General features: G+C 41.6%; 1 long non-coding RNA gene across 1 annotated transcript; it reads left to right on the top strand.

Moving 5' to 3' along the window:
- The first annotated feature begins 14,524 nt into the window (after positions 1 to 14,524).
- Positions 14,525 to 21,640, top strand: LOC108279571 (uncharacterized). The gene is made up of 4 exons (XR_001815549.1): positions 14,525 to 14,569; positions 20,179 to 20,348; positions 21,122 to 21,213; positions 21,491 to 21,640. It is a non-coding gene; the product is annotated as an uncharacterized LOC108279571 (long non-coding RNA).
- The last annotated feature ends 6,083 nt before the right edge of the window (positions 21,641 to 27,723 follow it).

Below are 27,723 nucleotides of genomic sequence, written 5' to 3'. Positions count from 1 at the left end.
TCTGTGCCCTGAACCCTGACGTTGGTCTTCTTGAGGCTAATGGTCCGACCAAACTCCTTGCAGGCGTGGGAGAGGCGACTGACAAGCTGCTGCAAACCTTCCTCCGTATGTGAGATCAGGGCTGCGTCGTCAGGGAAAAGCATCTCACGTAGGAATAACTCAACGACTTTGGTCTTGGCACAAAGCAGGAGATGTTAAAGAGCTTGCCATCAGACCTGGTGTGTATGTAGACTCCCTCACTGCACTCTCTGAAGGCATATTGGAGGAGCATGGAAAAGAAGATACCAAAAAGTGTGGGCGCAAGGACACAACCTTGTTTCACTCCGCTGCTAACTGGAAAAGCATCAGTCGTTGCACCGTTGAAGCAGACTGTTCTATGCATGTCCTCGTGGAATTTGGTGATGACTGCCAGAAGTTGTGGTGTTCTTCAGTAGTTTGAAAAGTCCGCTCCGCCTAACCAGGTCAAACGCCTTGGTTAAATAAATGAAGGCAATAAAGAGGGGCATCTGCTGCTCTTGACATTTCTCCTGCAGCTGGTGTAGTGAGAATATCATGTCTACGGTTGACCAGCCAGCTCGGAAACCACACTAAGACTGACGATGTTTGCGTCTCGGACGTCATGCAGAATATATCCCTGTTCCCAACACAAGCATAAAAGTTTGTGCAGGGGCTGGAGTAGTACAGGTTTCCCGCTTTTCACGATTTCTGACAGGATGCCGTCGCTCCCTGGAGCCTTACCCCAGGCGAGGCGGTCGATGGCTGTTCTGAGCTCTTTCATGGTTGGCGTTGTGTCTAGCTCCTCCACGGCTGGTAGGTCTGGGATGACATTCAGAGCAGTCTTTGTAACAACGTTCTGGGTTGAGTACAACTCAAGGTAATGCTCAACCTAGTGCTGCAGTTACTTCCCCTGATCCATGATGACTTCTCCTGTCTTGGACTTGAGTGGGGCAGTCATGATAATAAAGGATCCAGTCGCCGTCTTGATGCCTTCGTACATCGTTCTTACAGCCCTGGTATTGGCAGCTGCCTGTATACTGCTGCAAAGATTCAGCCAGTAGATGTTTGCGCAGTGGCGTGCAGTCTGCCGGGCGTTTCTTCTAGCAGCCCTAAGGGCTTCCAATGTACTGGGGTTAGGCGCAGCCTTGTATGACAGAAGAGCTTTCCTTTTCACATCAGTTACAGGCTCCATATCTTCCCAGTGGGCTTCGTACCAGTCGGCACTTTTCTGCTCCTTCTTGCTGTAAGCATTGATCGCTGAGTTGTACACAGCTTCACAGATGTGTGTCCATTTGGAGTCAATAGTACCATCAGGTGACTTCTCAGCGAGGGCTTCCTTCAGCTTACTGCCGTACCGCTCAGATTTTTCTGGGTTGTTTATACAGCAGGCGTTAATGTGAAGGCGACCTTTCTTTGGCAATACATGCACATGGCTAGCCACGAGGGAGTGGTCGGTGTTGCAATCCGCACTGTGATAGCTGCGGGTGAGGAGAACGCTTGCAAGGTCCGCACGCCTGGTGATGACTAAATGTAACTGGTGCCAAAAGCGGGAGCGTGGGTGCCTCCAAAACACCTTGTGAATCTTCTTACACTTGAAGGTGGTGTTTGTGATACAGACGCGGTTGAAGCTGCACAATTCTAGCAGTCGCTGACCATTTTCGTTGACCTTTTCACATCCGTGAGAACCAAGGCAGGTGGGCCAGGCCTCATGATCAGCTCCCACCCTAGCATTAAAGTCCCCAGGCAAATAAATGCTTTCAGTACTGGGTATCCTGGAAATCACTATATGTAAGGCCTCATAGAACTGGTCCTTTTCATCTGGAGTTGAGCATAGTGTCGGGGCGTACGCGCTGATTATGTTCGCTGGGCAGGAGTCTGTAGACAAACGGAGGGAGAGGATTCTTTCTGTGCCTCATGACGGTGGCTCGATGAAGGGTACAAGGGAGTTCTTCACTTGCCATCATGCTGATGTGATTTTTGGCTTCCCTTGCCAAAAGAACGTGTAACTAGCTTCTCTTACAGTACCGTTGTCAGCAAGTCAAGTTTCCTGAAGGCAGGCCACGTCGAGGTTGAGTCTTGAGAGTTCCTTGTCAATGACAGCAGTCTGGCGTGCATCATCGATATGCTGCAGATCAGCAGTGAGACCAGGACACATGGTCCTTACGTTCCAGCTTGCGAAGCGAATAGCTGGAGTCTTCTTGTTTTTTCCTTGCTTGCCTGGTGCAGAATTTATGTCCTACTTGTTAAGATGATTCTCTAAGCTCCACGCACCCAAGTGAAGCAGGCAAGCCATGGTGGGACAAGACCTTATTGGCTGGGCTGCCCAGCTTGAGGCGGGCGGTAGCGGTCCAGTGAGATGCGATGATCTCTCCCACCAACAGAAGCGGCCCCTGGCACCCGTTTCCTTTGCCAATCGGATGAGCTTAAAACCAGTGACTGCCGCTACCAGTGTTGTGTCGGCGTCTTACGGTGTTGCTGGAGTGTCCTCTCCATTGGAGCTACAAAAGCCTGGGCAGGGTGATATGGAGGATCAGCTGTTGCCCATGCAGCAGACTCCCCCCCCAACCCCCCTCCACGCAGCTGGTGGACCCAAAGGAACGACGAAAGCCGATACAACTTGGCACCAACAACGTTGCAGGAGTTGCCGGGACAAGACTACATTTGGCCTTGAACCGCCTTCAGGACTCCGGCTCCTGATTTGAGCTCAAGGTTTACTCCTGAAGCCTTTTCCATGCCTAGGATGGATGTAGCCGCAAGGCAGCCGAGGTTTGAAGTTTCCTTCTTTTTGAAGTTTGTTTATGCACCTACTGGAACATCCAGACAGTAAGGCGTTACAGTAATTAGTCTAGAAGTGACGAAAGCATGAACTAATATTTCTACATCATGTAATGACAATATATTTCTTATCTTAAACATATTTCTGAGATGAAAGAAGGCTATCCTAGTAATATTATCTACATGAGCATCAAATGATAGACTGGAGTCAATCATTACCCCAAGGTCTTTGTTGTACACTGCTGTACATGATGAAACAAAGTCCATCCCAGGTTACTATTTTACTATTTGAGAAAGCTTACTTCTAGTTACACGTGATCCTAATACAAGAACTTCTGTCTTATCAGAATTAAGTAAAAGGAAGTTAGTCCTACGTCATCCAACGTCTAATGTCCTTTACACATTCCTCAACTTCATTAAGCTGCTGTCATCGCTGAAAGGTACAGCTGTGTATCATCAGCATAACAGTGGAAGCTAATTCCATGTTAACAAATAATTTGACCTAGAGGTAGCATGTAGCGCATATATAATATTATATATATATATATATATATATATATATATATATATATATATATATATATATATATATATATATATATATATATATATATATAGCAGTGGGCCTAAAACAGAATTTTGTGGAACACCAAAATTAACTTCGGTATGCGTGGAGAAGTCTCCATTTACACCTACAAACTGATAACGGTCGGTCAAATAAGACCTGAGCCAGGAGAGGACCGTTCCCTTAATGCCAACAACATTTTCTAATCCATCAAGGAGAATAGTTTGATCTATAGTATCAAATGCTAAGGTCAAGTAACAAAAGCAGCGAGACACAACCCTGATCAGAGGCCAGTAGTAGGTCGTTTACTGCTTTAACTAACGCTGTCTCTGTGCTATGATGAGGTCTAAATCCTGACTGATACATTTCATGAATGTTATTCCTATGCAAGTATGAGCATAAGTGCTGTGCTACAACCTTTTCTAAGATCTTGGAGATGAAGGGGAGATTTGATATAGGTCTATAGCTGGACAGTTGAGAGGGGTCAAGGTCAGGTTTTTTAATCAGAGGTTTAATAACTGCTAATTTAAATGATTTAGGTACATAGCCAGTGCTAAGGGAAGAACTGATTATATTTAAAAGCGGTTCAATTACTCCAGGACAAATCTGTTTAAAGAAACATGGAGGTACAGGATCTAGTATGCAAGTTGATGAATTGGATGAAGAGATTAATGTAGCTAGTTCGGTCTCTCTAAGGGGAGTAAAACATTCTAAACATTGATCTGATATTGCTATAATATCATCTACAAGGTTAGTTATAATACTGTCTGGTTTTAACTTAATAGCCTGAATTTGACATCTAATATTTTCAACCTTATCAATGAAAAAAATCCATGAAATCTTCACTGCTATGTAATGATTGAGTGCTTCTTTCTGTAGTGTTTTTATTCCTAGTTAATGTTGCTACTGTGTTGAATAGAAATCTCGAGGATTTCGATTAAAATTGTAATTAATTTGCGCTTTTCGGTCATACAATAGATTTTGACTTATCCTACTCCGTTTCCTTGTTTGCACTTTTAACTTTGTGGTATGTTAAAATGTCTGGAAAGAACATGAAAACCCATGGTAGCATTCAGACATGACTGAGGGCAAGTGTGCGCGCCACGAGCGAGTCTCTTCTTCCCCTGAATCTGTGTCGCCGAGCAATGACTTTGACTTCACCGCACTCAGGCTTGAGCTGTTGGCTTTACTGAGGAAGGACATCGCCGATATTTTTGAAAAGGAGCTCCAGGAGACTTTCAGGATTGCACTGTCTGCTGTTCAGCTTGACCTGCAGGCCATGAAAACACAGCTGGCTAGTGATAAAGTTGCTACTGAGGCTACCATATCAACACTGAAAGGTACTGTTGTGGAAATGGAGCACACTCTCTCCGGTTGCACCGATGACATAGCTCAAATGATGACTACTATCGAGTCTCTCACTGCGACCGTGACTCAATTAGAGAATAAATGTGAGTATTTGGAGACGAGGTCAGGGCGCAATAACATTAGGATAGTGGGAGTTCCAGAGGGTGCTGACACATGTACAACTGCGGCTGTAGCAGCCTTGTTAAAAGAGGCGTTTGGTCTGGAGAAGGAGCCGGTTTTGGACCGGTCCCACCGGACCCTTCAGCCGAAGCCCAAGCCTGATGAAAGACCACGAGCTATTGTGTACAGATTCCACTATCACAGTGACTGCGTTGACATTTAACGCCATGCGAGAGAGCTTCAGCGGATTAAAGTGAGGGGTTTGACCATCTCCGTTTTCCCTGACTACACAGCCAAGATAGCCCGGGCCGCATTTAACGAGGTTCGGCGTCAACTTCCTGGCATTGAGGGCACTCGCTATGGAATATTTCACCCAGCTCGGCTTCGCATTAGATATAACGGTGTTCAGAAGGATTTTATTTCAGCGGAGGAAGCAGGAGACTATGTTAAACTCTTGATATTGGGGTGAACTGCATCACCTACACAGCAGCGTCTTTTTCGTTCTTCTTTTATTTTTATTTTTTTGCACTCTGCCTTCCAGCTCTACAGTATTTGGATTTTTATTGAAGATATCGTCGTTGCATTACTTCACCTAGATTCACTCCTCACTCCTGGACTCACTCCTCTTAAACCTACTTCGGTATTAATGTGGTTCTCTGTTTTGATGCTCTGACTGGGTTAGAGTTTCTGTTTATTTAATTGCATTAGTGTTTTTTCCTCGGCTTCACGTCCTACGCTGTTATATTATTTGTTACAAGTCTTTAAAAGTTAAGGACATTATATTTCTTATTGTGCGCAGATTGTTTATCAGACTTGAAGTCAGTAGGAGCTTTTTCTCTTACTGGAACTTTTTGTCTTGGTAATTTTGTTGGTTAGTTCAGCTTACTCTCAGAGTTGTTTTCACATTGTGACAACTTTTGGTTATTGTGGGAAACACTGCGGTCTCATTTTTAAAAAATTTTTTATGGAGACTTTGGATGTGTGGGTGTTTGGGGGATTGTGAGAGTAAACAAGACATGCCAATGCTTTGAAGGATGTGAACTGGAACGGAGTAATCTTAGTCAATTGGGAATCTGTTTTTAGAGGATTTAAACCTAACATGAACAAATTATATTATAGAATTCAAGCAATTTTACTGGGGTTATCTCATACAGTGTGGCAAGTAATAATCTGGAAAGACCTCTGTAATATTAGTCTAAAACTGGATTTAAAGAGAAGCAAATCAGTAAATGAATCACATGAAAATGAATAAATAAATTAAAATGAGAATAGAAATCTCGAATTGTTTTTGTTATCTCCTATTAAGGTGGAGAGACAGACTTTTCTAGCATCGCTAAGAGATTTTCTATAGTTCAGTAGGCTCTCCTTCCACGCTGTTTGACATATTACCAATTTGGTTTGACGCCATTTACGTTTTAATTGTCGAGTGGTCTGTTTTAAAGTATGTGTTTTATCGTTATACCAGGGTGCTAGCTTTTTCTCTCTAATTTTCTTTTGAGTGGAGCCACTCTACCTAGCATGTAGTGGAGTGTTGACTCTAAGCATTCAGTCACCTGATCGAGTTCTGTGGGATCAAACGGTGATCCAAATCTAATTGATGTCTCTGGGAGGTTGTTTATGAAGCTCGGTGCAGTAGCTGATGCGAAAGAACGTTTTACGCGGTAGTGAGGTGAGGTGGAAATATTATGATCAATATGAATTATGAAAGAGATAAGATAATGGTCTGAGACAACTTCAGACTGTGGAAAAATTACAATATTTTCTATATTTAATGTAACATATACTTATGTTAGTATGAGGTCAATCTGTGACCACCATTATGAGTAGGCCTGATTACGTTCTGATTAATCCCTACTGAATCTAAGATGGACAAGCTGTCCTCAGAGGGTCTTCCGGGTTATCAAAATGAATATTAAAATCACAGCTGATTAATGCTTTATCTACAGAAACAACCAGGTTTGAGATAAAGTCTGCAAATTCACTAAGAAATTCAGTATATGGCCCTGGGGGTCTGTAAATAATAATTAGAGGAATTGACTTATTTTTTGTGGCTACATAATTTATACTGGTATAAACAATTTCAAAAGAATTAAATTTATGACTAGGTTTTTGTGTGACGCCTATATTTTGACTATGGATGAGACCAACAACTCCTCCTCTACCAGTTGAATGAGGCGGATGTACATAACTGTATCCAGGAGGACTGGCTTCATTTAATGCCATGTACTCATTTGGTTTAATCCAAGTTTCCGTTAAACACATTAAATTACCTTCCTGATCAGTAATGATTTAGTTAACAATAAGAGCCTTAAATGCAAGAGATCTAATGTTTAATAGTCCTAGCTTCAGATTAAAGGTGCTGGATGTGCATTCAGTATGATCTAATTTTATGTTAATTAGGTTACTAAAACAAACTTTCAGAAATTTTCTATGTATTTGTATAGCTCGGGGAACAGACACAGTCTCTATACCATGTACTACAAGTGTTGAACTATTAATTGAACATTGCATATGATGAGCTTTGTTATTGTAGGAAGATGTACTTACGGTAGGCAGTCACTTGGTGTGTAGCGCCTTGGAGATGTTGTCTGACAGCAGTTCCACTCCGAGGCTGCTGGGGTGCAGGCCATCAGGACAAAACAACCTAGGATGCTCCCAGAACAGGTTCCAGTTATTAACAAACAGCAGATTCTGTTCATTACACCAAGAAACTAACCAGTCATTAGAAACTAATCAGGGTAAGAAAATACATTAAGAGCCAGGGGGGTGTAAACATTTTAATAGGATGATCAGTGTAAATTGTTATTAGTTTGTTTAAAGATCTTATTTTTTTCATTTATTACAGCCATTCAGAAGCTAAATAAGACATACATGTATCCCAGAAGACAAAACAATTTACACAATCATCCTGTTAAAAAGTTTACAGCCAGGCTCTTAATGCATTGTGTTACCTTCTTGAGCATCAGTGAATAGCTGCGTTTACATGGACAACAATTATCCACTCTTAATCCGATTAAGACACTACCATGTAAACAGCAATTTTTACTTACCTTAATCTAATTAAGGTCATAATCTAAGTAAGCAATAATCTTTTTAAGACAGGTGGAGTACTCCAGTTTTAGTCGCATTATGGACATACATAATACACGGCAGTTTTACGTTTTATGGCGAACAAGAGAGTTCAGCCGCGCCCCAAATCACATACTTTCCTACTATAGGCTTGTAGTGGCGAAAAATACATGTATCTCGGCTACTATATAGATGGTAACTACGCGATTTGGGACACACCCATGGCTTCAAGCAGTTGTCTATATGGCTTCAAGCAGTTGTCTATTAGCACGTATAGCATGACAAATAATTAACTGCACTTAAAGCGCTCGTAAAAAAATTAAATAAAAACACCCAGAACTGTATAGTTTACCATAACGAAGACGAACTGTATGTTGATACCTGAAATTCTGGAGGGTCGTCAGACGTCATGGCGCAGTGACGTAATGATGCAGGCTGTTAATCTAATTATGTTCTATAACATGTAAAACAGGTACATGAAGGAGTATTCTAAAAGCGAATCATTTAAACACCTTAATCACATTATTATCTTACTCAGAGTAAGGTCAATAATTAGATTAATGCTGTCCATGTAAACGTAGTCACTGTTGGCACCTTTTGGAATAGTCATGTATGAGTCCCTCGGTTGTCCTCAGTGTGAAAAGATGGATCGGATCATCATATAACCGCTACCAGAAAGGGCTCAAATATGTTGGAAAAGTAAAGAATGTGCAGGACCTGGAGGATTTTTCTGAAGAACAGTGGGCAGTTTAACTGCTCAGGACAAACAACGGACTCATGAACAATTATCACAAAACATAAATGCAGTCATTGATCATCCAGGTAACGACACAGTATTAAGAATCAAGCGCATGTAAACTTTTGAACGGGGTCATTTTTATAAATTCAGTTATTGGCTTGTGGCCCATATGTAAACATCTGTTATGTGAAATAGCTTATTCAAGACAGGACTAAATTTATATAAAAAAAAAAATAATAAATAAAAACACATGGGATTTTTATGACCCCTCTTATTTTGTTATGAGTATTAAGATTTTGTAGATTTCTGCAAGGGGTATGTAAACTTCCAACCGCAACTGTATACCCACCCAGCTACCAACACACACACACAAATTCAAGCTCTTAAAAACAGCAAGGACTTTTATAAATAATTAAAAATAGACTATAATATGAACATTTTAACAAATTAACAAATAGCACAAAAAAACAACACACCACCGTTAAAACACTAAACACCTTCCTTTTGCAAAAGTCTACTCATGCGCCCACACTCTCAATCTGATGCCAGCTGGAGCCATCTCTTCATGGTCCCCTCGACCTCCATCTCAGAAGCATTAGCCGTGAAGAGGTTTCTTTGAACTGCAGCTTTGGAATAAAGCAATACATATTGTAAGGTCATTATGAATCTTAAGCATTAATTACGCTTATACTGCGGTCAGTGTGAATACTGGATTCTGATTGGCTGGAAGGTGCGCATTATAACTGTTTATTGCACCGGTAGTTCCAGTCAGTTTGATGACCGTTATAATTTCTAAATCAATGCACAGCCTACATACATACAATATCTCACAAAAGTGAGTACACCCCTCACATTTTTGTAAATATTTGATTATATCTTTTCATGTGACAACACTGAAGAAATGACACTATGCTACAATGTAGAGTAGTGAGTGTACAGCTTGTGTAACAGTGTAAATTTGCTGTCCCCTCAAAATAACTCAAAACACAGCCATTAATGTCTGGCAACAAAAGTGAGTACACCCCTAAGTGAAAATGTCCAAATTGGGCCAATTAGCCATTTTCCCTCCCCGGTGTCATGTGACTTCTTAGTGTTACAAGGTCTCAGGTGTGAATGGGGAACAGGTGTGTTAAATTTGGTGTCGTCACTCTCACACTCCCTCATACTGGTCACTGGAAGTTCAACATGGCACCTCATGGCAAAGAACTCTCTGAGGATCTGAAAAAAAAGAATTGTTGCTCTACATAAACATGGCCTAGGATATAAGAAGATTGCCAAGACCCTGACACTGAGCTGAAGCACGGTGGCCAAGACCATACAGTGGTTTAACAGGACAGGTTCCACTCAGAACAGGCCTCGTCATGGTGGACCAAAGAAGTTGAGTGCACATGCTCAGCATCATGTCCAGAGGTTGTCTTTGGGAAATAGTCGTATGAGTGCTGCCAGCATTGCTGCAGAGGTGAAGGGGTGGGGGTTCAGCCTGTCAGTGCTCAGACCATACGCCGCACACTGCATCAAATTGGCCTGCATGGCTGTTGTCCCAGAAGGAAGCCTCTTCTAAAGATGATGCACAAGAAAGCCCACACACAGTTTGCTGAAGACAAGCAGACTAAGGACACGGATTACTGGAACCATGTCCTGTGGTCTGATGAGACCAAGATAAACTTATTTGGTTCAGATGGTGTCAAGCATGTGTGGTGGCAACCAGGTGAGGAGTACAAAGACAAGTGTGTCTTGCCTACAGTCAAGCATGGTGGTGGGAGTGTCATGGTCTGGGGCTGCATGACTGCTGCCAGCACTGGGGAGCTACAGTTCATTGAGGGAACCGTGAATGCAAACATGTACTGTGACATACTGAAGCAGAGCATGATCAGGATGCAGTATTCCAGCATGATAACGACCCCAAACACACCTCCAAGACAGCCACTGCCTTGCTAAAGAAGCTGAGGGTGAAGGTGATGGACTGGCCAAGCATGTCTCCAGACCTAAACCCTATTGAGCATCTGTGGGGCATCCTCAAACGAAAGGAGGAGGAGCACAAGGTCTCTAGCATCCACCAGCTACGTGATGTCGTCATGGAGGAGGAATCCAGTGGCAACCTGTGAAGCTCTGGTGAACTCCATGCCGAAGAGGGAGTGCTAGAAAATAATGGTGTCCACACAAAATATTGACACTTTGGGCCCAATTTGGACATTTTCACTTAGGGGTGTACTCACTTTTGTTGCCAGTGGTTTAGACATTAATGGCTGTGTGTTGAGTTATTTTGAGGGGACAGCAAATTTACACTGTTAGACAAGCTGTACACTCACTACTTTACATTGTAGCAAAGTGTCATTTCTTCAGTGTTGTCACATGAAAAGATATAATCAAATATTTACACAAATGTGAGGGGTGTACTCACTTTTGTGAGATACTGTACACACACAAGCATACAATTCAATTCAATTCAATTTTATTTGTATAGCGCTTTTTACAATAGACATTGTCTCAAAGCAGCTTTACAGAAATATCAACACGGTATACAGATATTAAAGGTGTGAATTTATCCCAACTGAGCAAGCCACTGAGTGGCGACGGTGGCAAGGAAAAACTCCCTAAGATGTTTTAAGAGGAAGAAACCTTGAGAGGAACCCGACTCAGAAGGGAACCCATCCTCATCTGGGTAACAACAGATATTGTGAAATACAGAGACATTCGTTCACACAGTCATACGCACAAACACTTCTTGCCAGTGCTGTCTGCAACTTTAACAATAAAAATAGCTTTGCCACTGAAAAGCTAAATTATATTTCTCAGCAACAAGGTGGTACCATCACTGTTTTTTAAGTAATCCAACTCAGTTTTACTACACTACTGCTGCATAACACTAACTGCTGAGAATCACACGACACAAGTAATTCATACACGTTTAATCCTTCTCTCTCTGATAGATTTGTCAATTCATTCAAATAAATGTAATCTTATCACACTACTTTATCTCTGTGTATGATTTATATAGGACAAAATTCCAGATCTAACAACCTAACTAACGAACATTAACGGTCATTTTAAACTTCTACTCAGAGTTTGTGCTTCTAAAATCAATGACCGCTTTAATGTTATTAATTGTGGAAAGACCATGGTATAAGCGGGGTAATCCATGGCTAGGTGTGCATTAAATGATTTGAACGAGTGGTTCTTTGCCTCCACATCATGTATTAAAATCGTTTAATACACAAGTATATGTAGATTACTCCTTACAAAACATCTGAGAGAGACAGCTAATTCTGTATGTAAACAGATATACTTACCAATCACAACCTCTCCGAGTTGGAGAGTGGCCAAAGTGGCCATTGGAAGGGAGTCAAAAGTCTTTCCATTGACTCCCTTCCAATTGAGGGTCTTTGCCAGGGAGTTGGCAATCACCCTCTTCAATATGCGCCAGGTGCAGTCACACACATCCGCCCCGTCAATAAGCACCAACCAGTTTACCTGAAACCGATTTAAAAAAACAAAACAAAAAAAACAATAAAATAATATGAAACAATATAAAAATAAATAATTAATAAGCATGTATTGCCTCGTCAACTGGGTCAGTGCTTCTCACTACTCCTGCAGTTATCTTGCCCTGTGTGTTTTCCATGTTTTCCTCTTCTACCAAAGATTAGGTCATAACTGTTCCCTCATATCAAAGTGGTGTTTAATGTTGTACTTTGAGTATGAGTGTGTCCTTTTGAGAGAAAAAAAGAAACGCTTTCAGTAGCTGTGTAATTGTGCAAACAATTGTTAACAAAAAAAAAAAATCACCAGTTTTTGCTTGTAATCTGGGCTCTGTTGCATCCTTTGCTCCAGGCTACACTGTTGATGAAGGTCTTGCAGGGGCAATAAACCTTCCTCAATATCCAAAGGCTGCACCTGGAACTCCTGTAGTTGAAGCAATCTCAGTGGTTTGTGGGTCCAGCACCATCTCTAATATAGTCAACACCTCCCTCAGCATGGCTATGATAAAGAAATTAACAATATTTACAAATGATACACACTACAAAACTATACAACTCCATCCTCAGTCTTATTCCTAACCTACACAAATTCCAGTAAAAATGGCTGAGTGGAATTCACTGTTGGTTCTGATGATTGTTGGGGGTCCCCTCGTAAAGTCTGACAGCGCTACAAGAGAACACCGTGTTAAGGGAAGTGAGGAAACATGTTCTACAAATTTAATACCTACAAAAGAAAGTCAATCAGAAAGCAGAAGAATACACTCATGGCATATCGTCCATCGACTGCCAGTTCTGCAGCATCTCTGTGAACGACCTGTGTGCTGCTGGTGGTGCTGCTGGTAAAGTGGTGGTGGGAACAGGGGTTAAATGGGGTTTGGGGTGACTGTAGGGAAGTTAACAGTGGGGGCAGGTGGAAGAATTTGTTTGAGTGGTGTGACACACATCAAACAATGCAATTAAATTGATCAAAACTAAATGTACACTTATAAAATATTGACTATATTGCCAAATTCTACAATGTTTCATGAAAAATACAACTTTAAATATGGCTCCAACACAACAAGGAATAGTAATAGTGATGTGCTGAACAAATATCCATATGTTTTACACCTTAGTAGTCTTTGTCCAGACACTTCTGCATCTGACTGGAGGTCTGACCAGGTCCTGCCCTCTTTATAGCTGTCTGTAAAATACAGTTACATTTAAACATTATTCAATCCATTCCGGATCACTCAATGAGACAAAAAAAATAGTAGTATGTTGCTAGACTAAGGCTAAGAATTGCACAAACATTATAAGAAATAGTGTTGAGCCGAACAACGGGTCTGTTATCATGCCAAGTGGACAATATGATCTAATAACGGGACCACAGCATGCTGCAAACTGTGTGTTTTCTGACATAATAAATTAGCATTAGCTCCATGTTCCAGAAACTTCTAACCAAACATTCAAGAACAAAAAGTAAAATAAAAAGTAGTAAAAAGGGAAAGGGAAGGAATAAACAACGAGTTTGTGTCATAGTTGTGGAGCAATAAATAAATAAATTAAAAAATAAAAAAAAATGTTTAGCTGTGAGAGTTAGCATTTGTCACGACTATGCCAAACACTCCGAATCTGATGCTGGTATCCCGTAGAACCCCTGTTTCATCATTTCTGTCCGAGGATTAACGCGTTAGCTATATCGAGGTAGCTATTCAAATAACTAAAAACATAAAATTAAAAATTAAAAACATCCGGATCTACTGCATGAATGAATACACAATTTGGGAACTTTGTCCCGTCTTCCTGACTCTTATACGCATCATTAACGTTAGCTAAATTAGCTAGCTGCTAGTACACCATCTGATGTTATGTTCTCGCCATTACACATAACATTATACAGATATATATATATATATTTTTTTAAGTTTCTTACTGACATTTTAAATCTAAAACAACATTGTAGACTGAAATTACTCAATTAAATTACTTGCCTACTGAAGCTGAAATGATTCCTCTTGAAAATGAAAAATGACTGCAGTCTAGAGGATCCGGACTGATTTAACCGCCAAAACTTTTTTCTTTTTTTTTTTTTACCCAGGGGGTTGAGCTCCTTAATTCCGAACTCGGGCGGAAATTAGACACACACAGGTACACCGAGTATGGACCTGCCGCAAGTACACCTGCTTTCAGCCCACTTAGCAAAAACCGTCTGTCAGCCAAAAGTGGTGTGAACAGTCCGCAGGGCTCTGGGCAATTACCGTTTCACCGATACCGGCATTGAGCCGACAGCGGCGCATTTCTACCGGAATCGACCCAGTGTTATTGCTATCTGGGTAGAGAACACTTTTCCCCTTAGGTCACAGGCGGATATGACTTATTTAAATCAACATTGTACATTCTATCAGCTTTCGCGTTTTGGGTCACGCATCTTACGTTTGCCTGCGTCTCCAGATTTTTCTCCACCATTTTCTATTACTCCAGGGATTAAGACGGAAGGTAAGTTGGAACTTTATTTTAATAAGTATATTTGATAAAGCAATGTTTGACCATGTGTTTCTGTGGTTTTTGAATAGACTAACGTCATTTGTAGACACATTCTAACGATGTCCGCAGTTGTCTAACTCGATTTTAGTGATTAACTGCCTTTGTACTTTAATTAACACTAACGAACATTAACAATTTTACAAGTGCCATTATTTCGACAAGTTAATACATTTCCCGATTGTTTTGTTAAAAATAAAGGCTTTGTCCCAAGTACTTTAAAGTATCACTAATGACTTACTATCACTCGGCTTGCTTAACTAGCCGAGAGGATAGTTTTCCGCCATTTTCTTTTTCCGAACGAAAACTCGGGCTGCGTCCGAATATCCCTGCTACCCTATTACACAGAAGGCGACAATCAGTACGCCAAAGGAGTAGTATGTCCGAATTCTCAGTATTCATAAACGGTAGGCGAGAAATATCCGGATGACCTACTGCTTCCGCCTCCATTCTGCAGTATAAAATACTTTATTTTGTTTGGGTTTATTTGAGCTGTTTCTGAACGGTGTGTTAGTCGCTACCGGAGTAGAGAATTAAATTAAGCTCGGCATTCACGGGAGCAGTAACGGGAATTTACAACAGTGATGAGGGGAAAAAATGCTTAATAAGTTGTCGGATAGATGCAGTACACTGGGTTTTTCGCGCATCATATCTCTTCTCTTTGTGCTCTAACTGTTATGAACTTTTCAATGCGGAGCGAGGCTCGCCTGTGATTTCAAAATGCGAGGTTGCTTTAAAGCGCGTCATTCTGCGCTGGAGATGCGCAGAACCGCTATGTGCCGGTCTGTATTGTAGCCTTTCATGCTATGCTAGTTTTGCGCAGTGAATGATTGATTTTTTTTTATTATTATTATTCAAAAACAAATAATAAGCAAACAGATTGTACACAGACACCTTCAGGAAAGCATTAAGCATTCAACAAAACATTTGTAGGTGCAACCAGAGGAAGAAGTGAGAATAATAATGTACATGTGTATAAAGGATATACATACATGTACGTACATGCATGCATACATACATATAAAAGAAAATAAATTAATAAAGAAAAATATAAATTTAATAATAAAATATAAAGGGTTAACTACCATACAATTCCTATAAAGAGGTGATGCCAGCAAGAGATAGATAATTAAAAATAATCAAATGAAAACAGTAAATGAAAGAAAGCTGGTTAAACCTAATCAACAGTATTGCAAAAAAAAAAACATAGTTTCAGAAATCTATCACTTTTTTATTGCTACTTAAACAAAATGACGTGAGCAGTGAGTCTACCTCAATCAAAAAATGTGAAGGTCAGAAATCAACCCATACATTTTTGTTTATGGATAAAGGATTTGCCGAACAAAATAAAAAAAAAAGTTGAAAAGATATTCTCTAGATTGTTGGCAGAGTCAGTGTAATAGGAAATTATGTCTTTCACATTTAAAGATTGTGCATAGATGGGGGATTTGTTTAAATGGGAATGTAAGTCAAACCAAAACTTCTGAACCCAGTCACAAGAATAGAATATATGTATTCATGTTTCATCTTCATTACCACAAAATGTCCCAGTACTATGAAAATCAACATATTTGGACACAGTCGAATTAACAAAGTATATCTTATGCAATATTTTAAAGTGGTCTTCTTCGGTTTTGTTAGGAAGAAAATATTTATGGGGCAACAGCCATGCTCTGCTCCAGTCTATATTATCAATTAGGACAGCCAAATGGGATCTGCCTTAAGGAAAAATTTGGTGAATGTTTATTATTATTATTATTATTATTATTATTATTATTATTACATTTATTGTTATAAATGCCAATGCCGACCAATAACAAAGACTCCTTTGTATCTTTGTGGCCATACAATATATGGCTCTTAACCAGCTGCATTAGACCTATGGGAATAGCTCTGAGAACAGTATTGTATTCTATACAAGGAATAGGGTAGTCATGGACAGTCATGAAGCGTTCATAAGACAAGATGTTACCTGAATCATCAAATAATGAAAGGATATAAATTAAAACTCTGTTAACCCAAGTGTGGAGGGGAAAGAGATTTTTTCCTAACAGTTATATCCATATTATTTCACAAGAGTGTTGTGTGGTGAAAAATTGTGGATGTAGCACAACTTCCATGCAAGAAGAGCCTGCTGATGAAAATTAGCTAATTTAACTGGGAGTTTATTATGCATATAATTACATTTTAAGATAAAGGGGAGGCCTCCAATTTTATTAAAGATATGATTAGGAATAAAAAAAAAACCATACAGAATTTGGATTTATTAGATGACATCTCAGGCAATTTATTTTAAACGTATTAATAATATTTAAAAAAATTCAAACTTCCAGTCCCACATCACTATTACAATTGGAAAACCCCGCTTTAAGTTTGTGAGATCTGTTTTTCCACATAAAGTCAAGGAAAATTTTATTGACATGTTTAACAGTGCAGTCATTCACGTATAGAGAAAGTGAAGGATACACAAAACGAGAAAGACCTTCCGCATTATAGAAGAGAGTGGTTGGAGCGATATGTGAACTGCAGCCGGTCCAGTTAGGTGGGCAGCAGGGTCTTGATGTGCCTCATGACGAGCCTCTCAAAGCATTTTATGTTGATGGATGTGAGTGCAATGGGACAGTAGTCATTGAGGCAGGACACTGAAGACTTCTTCGGCACAGGGACAATGGTGGTAGCCTTGAAGCACGTTGGAACGATGGTGCTGCTCAGGGAGATGTTGAAGATGTCAGGGAAAACATCTGCTAGCTGACCTGCACATCCTCTGAGCACTTATCCAGGAATGTTGTCTGGTCCAGCAGCATTTCGTGGGTTGACTCTGCGTAGAGTTTTCCCCACATCAGCCGTGGTTAGATGCAGCACCTGGACATTGGGAGGAGGGGTGGTCTTCCTCACTGCCACGTCATTCTGCACCTCAAACCGAGCGTAGAAGTTGTTCAGTGCATATGGAAGGGAGGCGTCACTGTCACAGGTGGGTAATGTTGTCCTGTAGTTGCTGATGGCCTGAATGCCCTGCCACATGCACCATGTGTCGCTGACTGTGACTGTGGATTTTCTGGGCGTGTGCGTGCTTTGCCTCTCTGATGGCCCGGGACAGTTTGGCCGTCACTGTTCTTAGGCACGCCTTGTCACCTGCCCTGAAGGTGGAGACTCAGCAGTGCACGCACCTCCACAGGTGAGGGTGGGGTTTTGCCCTGGGGATGTTTGTGTAATTAATTAATGAATTAATTAATGAATTAATTGTGAAAATAAAATGGTCTGCATCTAACAGTCACAAACTCCACCAGCGATGAGCAGTAAATAGAAACTAGCAACATTCTTGTTGCAACATTCCGTGTTGATGTAAACACACAAGCTTAGCCGTGATCCAGGTGTCGTTTCAGTTGCTGAAATATTCTGAAGCATCTCGTCATATTTGCCAGAAAGCTTGTGGATGCCGCCAGAAATTCTGTTGAGTCTCTACAATCTGTACGTTCTCTTCTCGTTTTTTAATTTTTATTTTTATTTTTTAGTGGAGGTTTCAAGGGAGTTTCAGGCAGGGGAGTAGCTAGGAGATCACTCAAATCTGGGCGTGAATCGAACCAGTTGTTATTAAGATTCTCAGTTTTTTCTGATGAGTTCAATTTCACAAAGGAGATGGTGCTATCGTTCACATCAGCGTTTTGAACAGGCTCCATAGTTGACATAGGAGTTTGTGCTGTCACGTTGGAGGTTAGTCCAAGTTTTCTTCTACCCATAGATAAATCAATGCAAGGTGAATAATATGAAGATAGAAATCACTTACACATTCGTACGTAGCAAATGTCCAGCTTATAATGGTTATATAATCAAAATTTCCTCATGACACATCCAGAAATGTGTCTACCTAAAATGCCGCCATCTTGGCCTATCTGAAAGATTATTATTTATTTTGTACTAACTACCACGAACGTATAGTAATTAAGGCTGCAATAACGAAACGATGAATAAAACGCATCTGGAAAAAAAAGCAGAGGTCACAGATTGAGCTGCTGTGGGAAAAGTGCATGACCCATGTTGTCCAAAACATGAGAATGTTTTATATTAAGCGCTTCAAACGAACTCCTGTATTAACGTGGCTTGTCATGTCAGATGCTGTGACAGATGCGTGTGCTGTTTAATGTGTTCCAGTTCCAGACAGGTTTTCTTCAGCACAGAAATGACATTTTTACGTTTATATCCTTATCTGTAAATGTTAGAAATTGTATTTCCAATTTACATAAAGTTTCATCCTGACAGTAAGCAAGTCTCCATTAAACTTCAGCGCAAGTCCGCACATGCATGTCAAACAACGTGAAATTAAAAGGAAACGCAATAACTAACTAAAATATTCATTTTAATAAAATTTTTTATGCTATATTTAGAAACAAAAGTAATTGTGTTTTTGTGAGAGCAGTAACATTTAATGGGGTAACATGTAATTGAATATAAATGTAAATGTTGCTTTATTCTGTAAATGTATGAGGTTACTGTGTTCAAATGAGTGAATGTGTGTGTGTGTGTTACTGCAGAACATTTAACTTCTTACTAATTAACTCTTAGTTTGACTTGTTTTTCTTTTTTAGCATTTTAATATAGTGATTTAACTTCTGCTTTAAAGCTTGTGGACAATAAGTTCTTTTTTTTTTTTTTCAAAATATGTTCATATTTTGAAAAAATCCTATACACATGTACAGCACAGTCCACATAGATACATTTTAATGCCTTTTTCATAGCCTTCAATGTGCACAATGTTTGGAGGACACATTGAAAATACAGAAAAGACAAATTGGCCTTTTTAATCCAACCAATCAATTAATCGAAGAAATAATCGACAGATTAATCATCAAAATAACTGTTAGTTGTAGCCTTGATACCAGATTTAGCAGTAAGAGTACACAATGAATGGTACACAATGTTAAAATTAAACTTTTGTCAGTTAATAAAAATTAATAGCTAATAAAAATTGTTAGGCTGTTATGCTGAAACAAAAGTCTATTACAAAGTAGAAAAGCTATTTAATAAATTCATTTACATAGTTCTCTATCAGAATAATTAAATTGAGAATATACTACTTATCCTTAAAATTAACATTAATATTTAATGCTATTATGTATATCTATGCCAAGCACGCATAGGAATTCATTCTCTGGACATTTGTCTTGTCCCTACATTTTAATTTTTCAGGTATTTTTGCCCAAAGACTCCCTTAATTTCTGAGCCTTTGCCCAACCGTAATAAATTTTAAACTTTTCAACTATGGCTATACAGGTATTCCCCTTGTACCTCAGGGAGTGTGAAGTAATATCGAAGACTTGTCTGGTGGGTTTTCAGCTTTTGTTTATCTCGTATTTTCATTGATCACCAATATTTTAAGAATTGTGTGGTTAAATTTAATATTTGTGTTGACATGGTTTTTATGTGTCTTTTTTCATCGTGTTTACTTCAAGTTATACATAATGCACATAATGTGAGGCCATGTATTGTTTACAAGAGTGTAATTGGGCATTTATTTTTATATTATACAGTTGTGTAATCATTTCTCATTAAAATTGTATTAATTTTAGGACACTGATTTGGAGGCGACCTATAAAAGAACAGTGAAACTGGGCATCCTTGAAGTCATGGAAGAAGACCTTTCACAGGCAGCAAAGCAGATATTTATAAACATCATCATCATCATCAATCAGAGGGAACTGTAGTCATGGAGGACCGATCTGACTTTCCTGCTGTCATGGTACTCTTTGGACTTCTCTATGTGCTGAATATTGAGTATCCAAAAGGACAAAAATACACATTTAAGGCAGTGCAGACACTAGATGTGAAAGGTTTAAATAAGACAGTAAGAGGTTCCACCTACTTAAAAAAAAAAAAAATTATAAAACTTTATTTATTTATTTAATGAAAACACTTTGACCAGCGGTTTTTATCAGAAAGACGTTACATCAGAACACAGCCTAACTTTTATCTACCAAGCCACATTAGATACTAATGTTAGTTTAGTCGAGTTATCTTTATGTAATGTCAACTAACTAGTTTTGATGGCTAACGTAACTTAATACATGAATATCTAATGAGCTAGCTAGGTTAGTATAGCATAAGTTATATCTTTTGCTATACTATGTTATCGCATGATCTTGCTATCTCATTCACAAGAATTACTTCCTAACCGAAAAAAAGCTTGTACTTCATTTATTCTTTGTTGAGGCTTACATTATTGATGTTTTGAAACTTGCTTATCCGAGTCGATGGTTGTAACTAGTAGTAGTCAAGCAAAGATGTGAACTTTAAGGTTCAGCTGCTGTTCTTATGGCTGAAGTGGTAATTTGCTGCTGCACTATCTCACTTCTTGCTGCAAGTGCTTCAGTTTGCACTTTAGCTTGCAGTTGTAGTTATAATTTTCTCAGGTGGCAGAAATTTCAGTCTTCTGAACCTTGGGTCCAGAACAGAGGAGAGAATCACACGATTATCTACCTGATTAAAAAGTGTTTCCTTCCATCTGTTTTGAAGCTGCTCAACTGCCGTGGCTTGGAAGGAATTCACAGAAGCTTAATCGAAGGCAGCACCTTCAGTGGACTTAAATATCCCTTTCACAAGTGCAGGTAATGAAGAGACTATTATATATTCCTGCCCACTCATAAAAACAGTGGCACATTCAAAAGGCTTAATAGCAGCGGAAAGCTTTTCAAGCAGACTCCACTGGTCTGGTTTCAAGTCAAGATCGTGCTTGTCTTTGTGAGTTACGGGTGGGTCCGATAGAGTTGCAGTTACAGGCCTCCTCTGTTCGATCTATTAATCATATAGAATGTACTGTTCCATCTTGTACTTGCATCCTGAGCAAGTTTATTGCTGAAGTGTGTCCATTTATTTGTCTTTCAGATTGCTGCAGGCTTCCTCAGTAAAAAATTGCAATTATATGTAAATCAATATTTTTGTTGTTTTAATGATACTGATGGCAAGTTGACAATCTTGATTAATATAAAAAAAATCAAAAAAATATATAAGTAATACAAGCAGAGATGCACCGAATGCAATTTTCTTGGCTGTTTTTTTTTTCCTGATTTTTCTGTCTAAGAACTATAATTGACAGCATATACAAGCAAAAATCTACTTTTCTTTAATGCAAAATTGAATTTTCATAATAAAACTATTAAACGTTACAATTTCCCCCAAAATGCACTAAGTTACAGGATCTTCTATCACTTAAACAACTCTCAAAATAAAGTGCTCTGTGACTGGATAGAGGTTAGAAATGACATTTAACTGAAAATTAGTTGCTTTATATAACAAAATACATGTCACATATTTTCCACCATGTTTCTAAATTGACTTTATTCCTCTCCTCTTTTTTACTTTTCTCACAAAAGTCCAAAGATTTTTGTCGCCTTGTAACAGGCTGCGTGTGTGACATGACATGAGATTAAACTACTCGGGCAACACGACGTCATAAAACTTCTGTCTACTCTGTATTGTGTATATTGGGCTGAGGAAATTTCAGATTTCTGAAGCCTCTCTCCTCATCTATGGAGAATGGCTGGTCATCCAGGGCCACGAATTCCATAATTTTCTTGTAATTGCTTTGGTCTTTTCACTGCCCATACCAAGGAAAAATGGGAGAGGCTGCTGACTTGTGGCTGGCTCTGAGCTCTGGCTAGCTTTAGACACTTTCCCTGTTTTAGCTTCTTCAAATTGAGCATGTTCAGGTGGGTGATTGATGTTTTTAGTGTCTAATTAGGTTTGTTCCGAACGTTTTCATGGTATTTCCTCCATAGTTTTCTTTAAGCTTACAATTATTACAAATTGTGAACTTTGTGTCTTCTTCACTCACAGCGAAGAACTTCCACGCCAATGACATGTTTACATGTGGCTGTGACGTTATTGCCTGCGCCACTGGCAACAAAACAAATCGGCTCGGAATTTGAAAGACGTGAGACCGATCGACCAGTCAACGGACTGGGCTGAGCATGGGGAAAATCTGCTGATTCTTGTCCCGGGCCGGTCGATCGGTATATCTCTGAATGCAACATATGTTTTAACCATCCATCCATCCATCCATCCATCTTCAACCGCTTACTCCTTTTTTCAGGGTTGCGGGGGAACCTGGAGCCTATCCCAGGGAGCATTGGGCACAAGGCGGGGTACACCCTGGACAGGGTGCCAGTCCATCATAGGGCACACAGTCACACATACATTCACACATGTTTTAACCCATTTTTGTTAAATTTCTTTGCACAGACATGCACTACAGATGGGACAATATAAACCAAAAGTATGTAAAATATATAATTCAATTAATTTTGAATTATTATTATTAAAGGACATCTAGATAAATATAGAAAGACGAAAAACAAGCATGTGGACATATTAGAGCCACAGTAGATTGCATTTGAAAAATGGATAAAAGTTCATTGTAGTAGACAAATGTTATAAAAAGAGAACGGGATGGAGAAACACAGCAAGCTAACAGGCTTGTTTAAAAGGACATGAACAATTATGCACAAATGCATAAGCATTCAGTGAAAACCACTACAGTCACTAAATAAAACAATCATTTGCTGCTGCTGTCATTAACTGCCTTTAGATTTAGTGCTTCACTTTCTTCACACCATTTTAATTGAACCTATTTCTGTTGTGGCACTGTTTTAATCCATCAACATGCTGTGCAACCTGATGCTCGAGCCAAAATAGATTTAGTGTGACTGTCCCGAAGTTAGTAAAAAAAAAAGCTGTTTACACAATAGCATTAAATTAAACAAGACTATACCATTTTCACATGTTCGTGCATTTGTACAACCTTTCGTGGCTGATGAGGACATCAGAGTGTTCCTGGGTCAGTACTGCTCGACAGTATCGGTAGGAGAGAAGGTTAGAGGGTGGTTCGACGTCTGGAATGGCAAGCGCTGGTTTCTGGTGAAGGTGCAGGTGGACCCAGCGGTACCAGCAGGACTGCTCCACCCTCCAGGGAGCTTTTCCATCAGCCCTCACTTGGGTTACCTCCGTTAACACAGGAATGGAATTTGGGACCAAGTGATGGGATACTTGGTCAAGGCAGGAAGCCAAGTGCTCGAACAAGATAAGTGCCCAATGCCCAATTTCTTTAGTAGCGTTAGATACCGCCGGAGGGCATTGAGGACCTGAAGGATGGGGTCCAGGTCCAGACATCGATTGAGGGAATGCTGGGCGTGGCTAGGGCTTTCTATAATGACCTCCTCCAAAGAAGGGAGTCGAGGGAGGACTTCGCAGTGGGGTTCTTGGACTCTAATTGTGGGCCGGCTGCCATAGGAGGGAACATCTGTGTTGGAGGGCCAGGTTTCGCTGGAAGACGTGGAAAGAGCGATGTTTTCCCTGAAGACCGGAGTTGCTCCCGGGCAGGATGGCTTTTGCCCAGATTTGCTGGCCGTATATAGGGAGGCAATAGGGCAGAGGCTATTACCTCCATCTGCGAAAGTGGAGCACATCACCCTGTTGCATAAAAATGGGGATATGACTGATCTGGCAAACTGGAGGCCGACCCCATTGCTGATGGCAGGTAAGATCTTAGCCAAGCTATTGGTCCTGCGTCGGAGGAAGTTGATGGCCCAGGTGGTTCATCCTGACCAGACCTGTGGGGTGCCTGGAAGGATGTGCAGCATGAAGCTTGCACTGATCACAGATGCGTTGGCATGGGCTGAGCAGCGCCGGGTGCCATTGGCTTTGTTAAGCTTAGACCAAGAGAAGGCCTTTGAGCGTGTCTCACATGAGTTCCTCTTCATGTTGTTGGAAAGGATGGGCTTTGGTCCAGACGTTATTGACTGCTATATGCAGGGGCGGGAAGTCACGTAATAATAAATAGGCACTTCTCTGAGCTGATTATGCAGCAAGGTGGGGTCAGGCAGGGTTATCTGCTGTCTCCTTGCTCCATGTGTTGTCCTTGGAGCCATTGGTGGAGAGGCTGAGAAGAGAGCCTGTGTTCCAGGGACTCCATGTACCTGCTGCAGGAGGGATAAGGGCCAGTGTGTCTGTGTATGCTGATGACATGACATTGTTTCTTGACCGGGATAAGGAATTCAGTGCCGTGGAGTGTGTGCTGAAGGCTTTCTCAGACGCCACCAGAGCACGCGTAAACCCTGGTAAGTCCATGTTCCTGTATATAAGAGCGTGTGCAGAGAGGACCGAAGTCCGGAGCGGTTCCCTCTCTTCCAGGGTGGGGATTCAAGATTTTGGTGGTTGTCGTCTGGATTGAAGGCAGCGCCCAAAAGAACTGGGACATAGCCTTGAGGAAGACACAAGCCAAGGCTGAGAGCTGGGGCAGAAGGGACCTATCCCCTACAGGAAGGATGCTGGTGGTGAACTCCGACCTGCTGCCAGGCCTCACTCCAAAGTTTGCACTCCTCTTACGACCATGGCGACGTATGTGGCTTTCCATGCAAAGTTGGTTGGGAAGACGCAAGGCCACATTGCATCATTGTTCATGAGGTTCTGGTTAAGGTTTACCCTGCAAACAGTGGTCCTCTCGAGGGGGACGTTGCCATGGTCGGATGACCGCCCACGGCATTACCGGAAGGCGGCGGCGGCCTTTGTCTATGACCAGCCCTGGAGTTTGATGGATGGCCTCTTGTTGGATCATAGGAGGTTGTATAAAAGATGGAAGGACTGCTGCGCAGCACAAACTGGTGAGACCCTTCCCAGTGGGTCAGGGGTCGAGTGGGCAGCTATGCAGCCCACAAGGCTGGATAGGGGCCAGCAAAGACCTGCACTGGCTGGTGGCTTTAGGGTGCCTCCCGGTAAGAGAACGACTCTACCGGCATGGTTCAAGCCGTACACCTTTATGCCCAATCGGATGAGGAGGTGAAGAGACAGTTGAGCATGTGTTGTGGTCGTGCCCCGTTATGGCCTGGTTCTGGAGACAGAGTGGTGGTCGGCTGAGAACGGGGCAGAAGAAGGAGGAAGCCTGGAAGGTCGTCAGAAGGAGCAGAGGGGGCAGGAATATTCAGGGAAGGGGCGGCATGACAATAAGGGTGATGAAAACGAGGTGAAGGAGTGGGGGACGAGCTCAACAGGCGAATCAACGGACGTGCCAGAGTGGGCGAAAGGGGTGGGAAACTGACCCTACCCCGAAGAGAAGTTGGAGCGGGGGAAGGGACCCCGATGCTCAGTAGAGACACATGCAAATGGAGAGAAACCCCAGCCGGGGGCAGGGGAGGCACAACCTTTCCCAGGGTGGGATGAGGAAAGGTTTAGCAAGACAGTTGGGATGGAGAAGAGAATTAAGGGGAGGGGGGTGACGCTTCCCAAAGAAACGGGGACAACTGTGCAGCCTTCGGGTTTTCAGGATTCGGCTTCTAGGGTAATGGACATGAAAGGGTTACGGTAAAATTAGTGATCGAGATGATAGATCCGGCAATGAGTTTGGATGCCAAAATGAGGATTTTACCTGTAGCCTCTCTAAATGTGAGGGGCATTAGACAACCTCGGAAAAGGGCGGCAGTGTACTTAAATTTAAGGGCTGTACATTTTGACTTGGAGTGCCACCTGTGTTCAGAGGGGCAGGGAAAGGAACTGGGCCCTGCAGTTTGCGGGGTGGGAGATGTGAGGGGAAATGGGGTAGGAATTCTAGTTTAAACTTTCGATTGGGTGGTGGAGGAGATTATTTTAATGGTCCAGGGAAGGGTGTTGTGCATGGACAAAGTGGAGGCGAGAAAATTCAGGGCTGTAGGGGTTTATGCTCCCTGCAGTGGAGGGCAAAGAAAGGGGTTTTACCGTATGTTGGAGCCTCTACTCTGCATTAATCTGTTGCTATCTCGGCCTTTTGGCTAAGATCAAGTGTGATGCCGAGAGTTAATGATCATCACCAAGTGGTGCGGCTTCGCAGCACAGTACGGGTGGAATTAGTGGACAATGGAACGGATGAAGTGGCGCAACATTTTGGAAGAGAGTGGGTCGTCCTAAAGATTCTCGGGGACCTGCATGGTGTGGATCCGTCTTCAGTGTTCTGCCTCCAGGATTTCTCTGTGGTGGGCTCGTGGATATTACCTGGACATCTTTGAGGCAGTGCACGGACCTCTTCGACAAGTGTAGCAGCAATCCTGGGAGCCCTGCGCTTAACAGACTCCAGCTGAACCCTTTCTTCGCCCTGGAAGAGGTACCTCTAGTCATTCATATGTATAATCTGTTTTATTGTTGAGGAGGATGTCAGGGCTTTTCTTGGGCGATATTGCTCTAGTGTGGAAAAGTTCAGGGAGCGTTTTGGTTTTTGGACTGGGAGGCGAAGATTTATGGTACGGCTAAAGGTGGATCCGGCGGCCTCCGGGGGCCTTCGTCATCCTCCAGGCAGTTTTGCCTTAGGGCTACATAAGGGGTTCTTGCACTATCCTGGACAGCCCATCTATTGTTGGCGATGTGGGGCCCTGGGCCATACGAAAGATGTGTGTACAGGTTTGAGGTGCCGATTCTGCAGTGGTGAAGGGCACGTGGCTACTGAGTGCAAAGCCCCAAAAACCTGCAGCTTGTGTGGGAGTGAGGCCCACCTGTACCGCGACTGTCCACACCGGAAAGGGTTTTTGCTAACCTTTTCACAGAAGAACTGGAACAGATGTGTCAAGAGGGAGGTCCCACAGAGTAGGAGGCGCTACTGAGGCAGGAGAGGGACAGAGAAGAGGAGGAAAGTAGCATCGGTACAGAGCAGGATCAGGCTGACGAGAGCAGTATAAAAGAGTCTGCTGATGTGAACCTGGATATAATGGAGGAGGATTTGGAGAGACAGATCTGCCCCCAAATAGAAGACGGCACCTGGGCGGAGAAAGTAGAGAAAAGTCAGCCCTGGGAAACACAGCTAGGTGGCCAAGACTGAGTATGGGAGGAAAAGATGGAGGATGGGGAAAAGCAGTCCAAAAAGGGAAGACGCAGGACCCCAAGCAGTGGAATGTACATAGAAAGGAAGCAAGAGAGAAAGAGGAGCAGAAAAGGGACTGCAAAGGATACTGCAGAGGAGCAGGAAGAGCCGTGGGGATGGAATTCTCGCACATCTGACCACTGTTTGGTGAGGGCAGAAATAGAAGTGAGGGCGGGAGCAAGAGGCCCAGGATTTTGGAAGTTGAATGTGACTTATGTGCAGGATCCTTCCTTCTTAAGCA

The sequence above is a fragment of the Ictalurus punctatus genome, chromosome 19 (genome assembly GCF_001660625.3).
Source record: "Ictalurus punctatus breed USDA103 chromosome 19, Coco_2.0, whole genome shotgun sequence".
NCBI lineage: Eukaryota > Metazoa > Chordata > Actinopteri > Siluriformes > Ictaluridae > Ictalurus > Ictalurus punctatus.
Note: the sequence above shows the minus strand (reverse complement) of the source record. Positions and strands in the feature narration are given on the sequence as shown.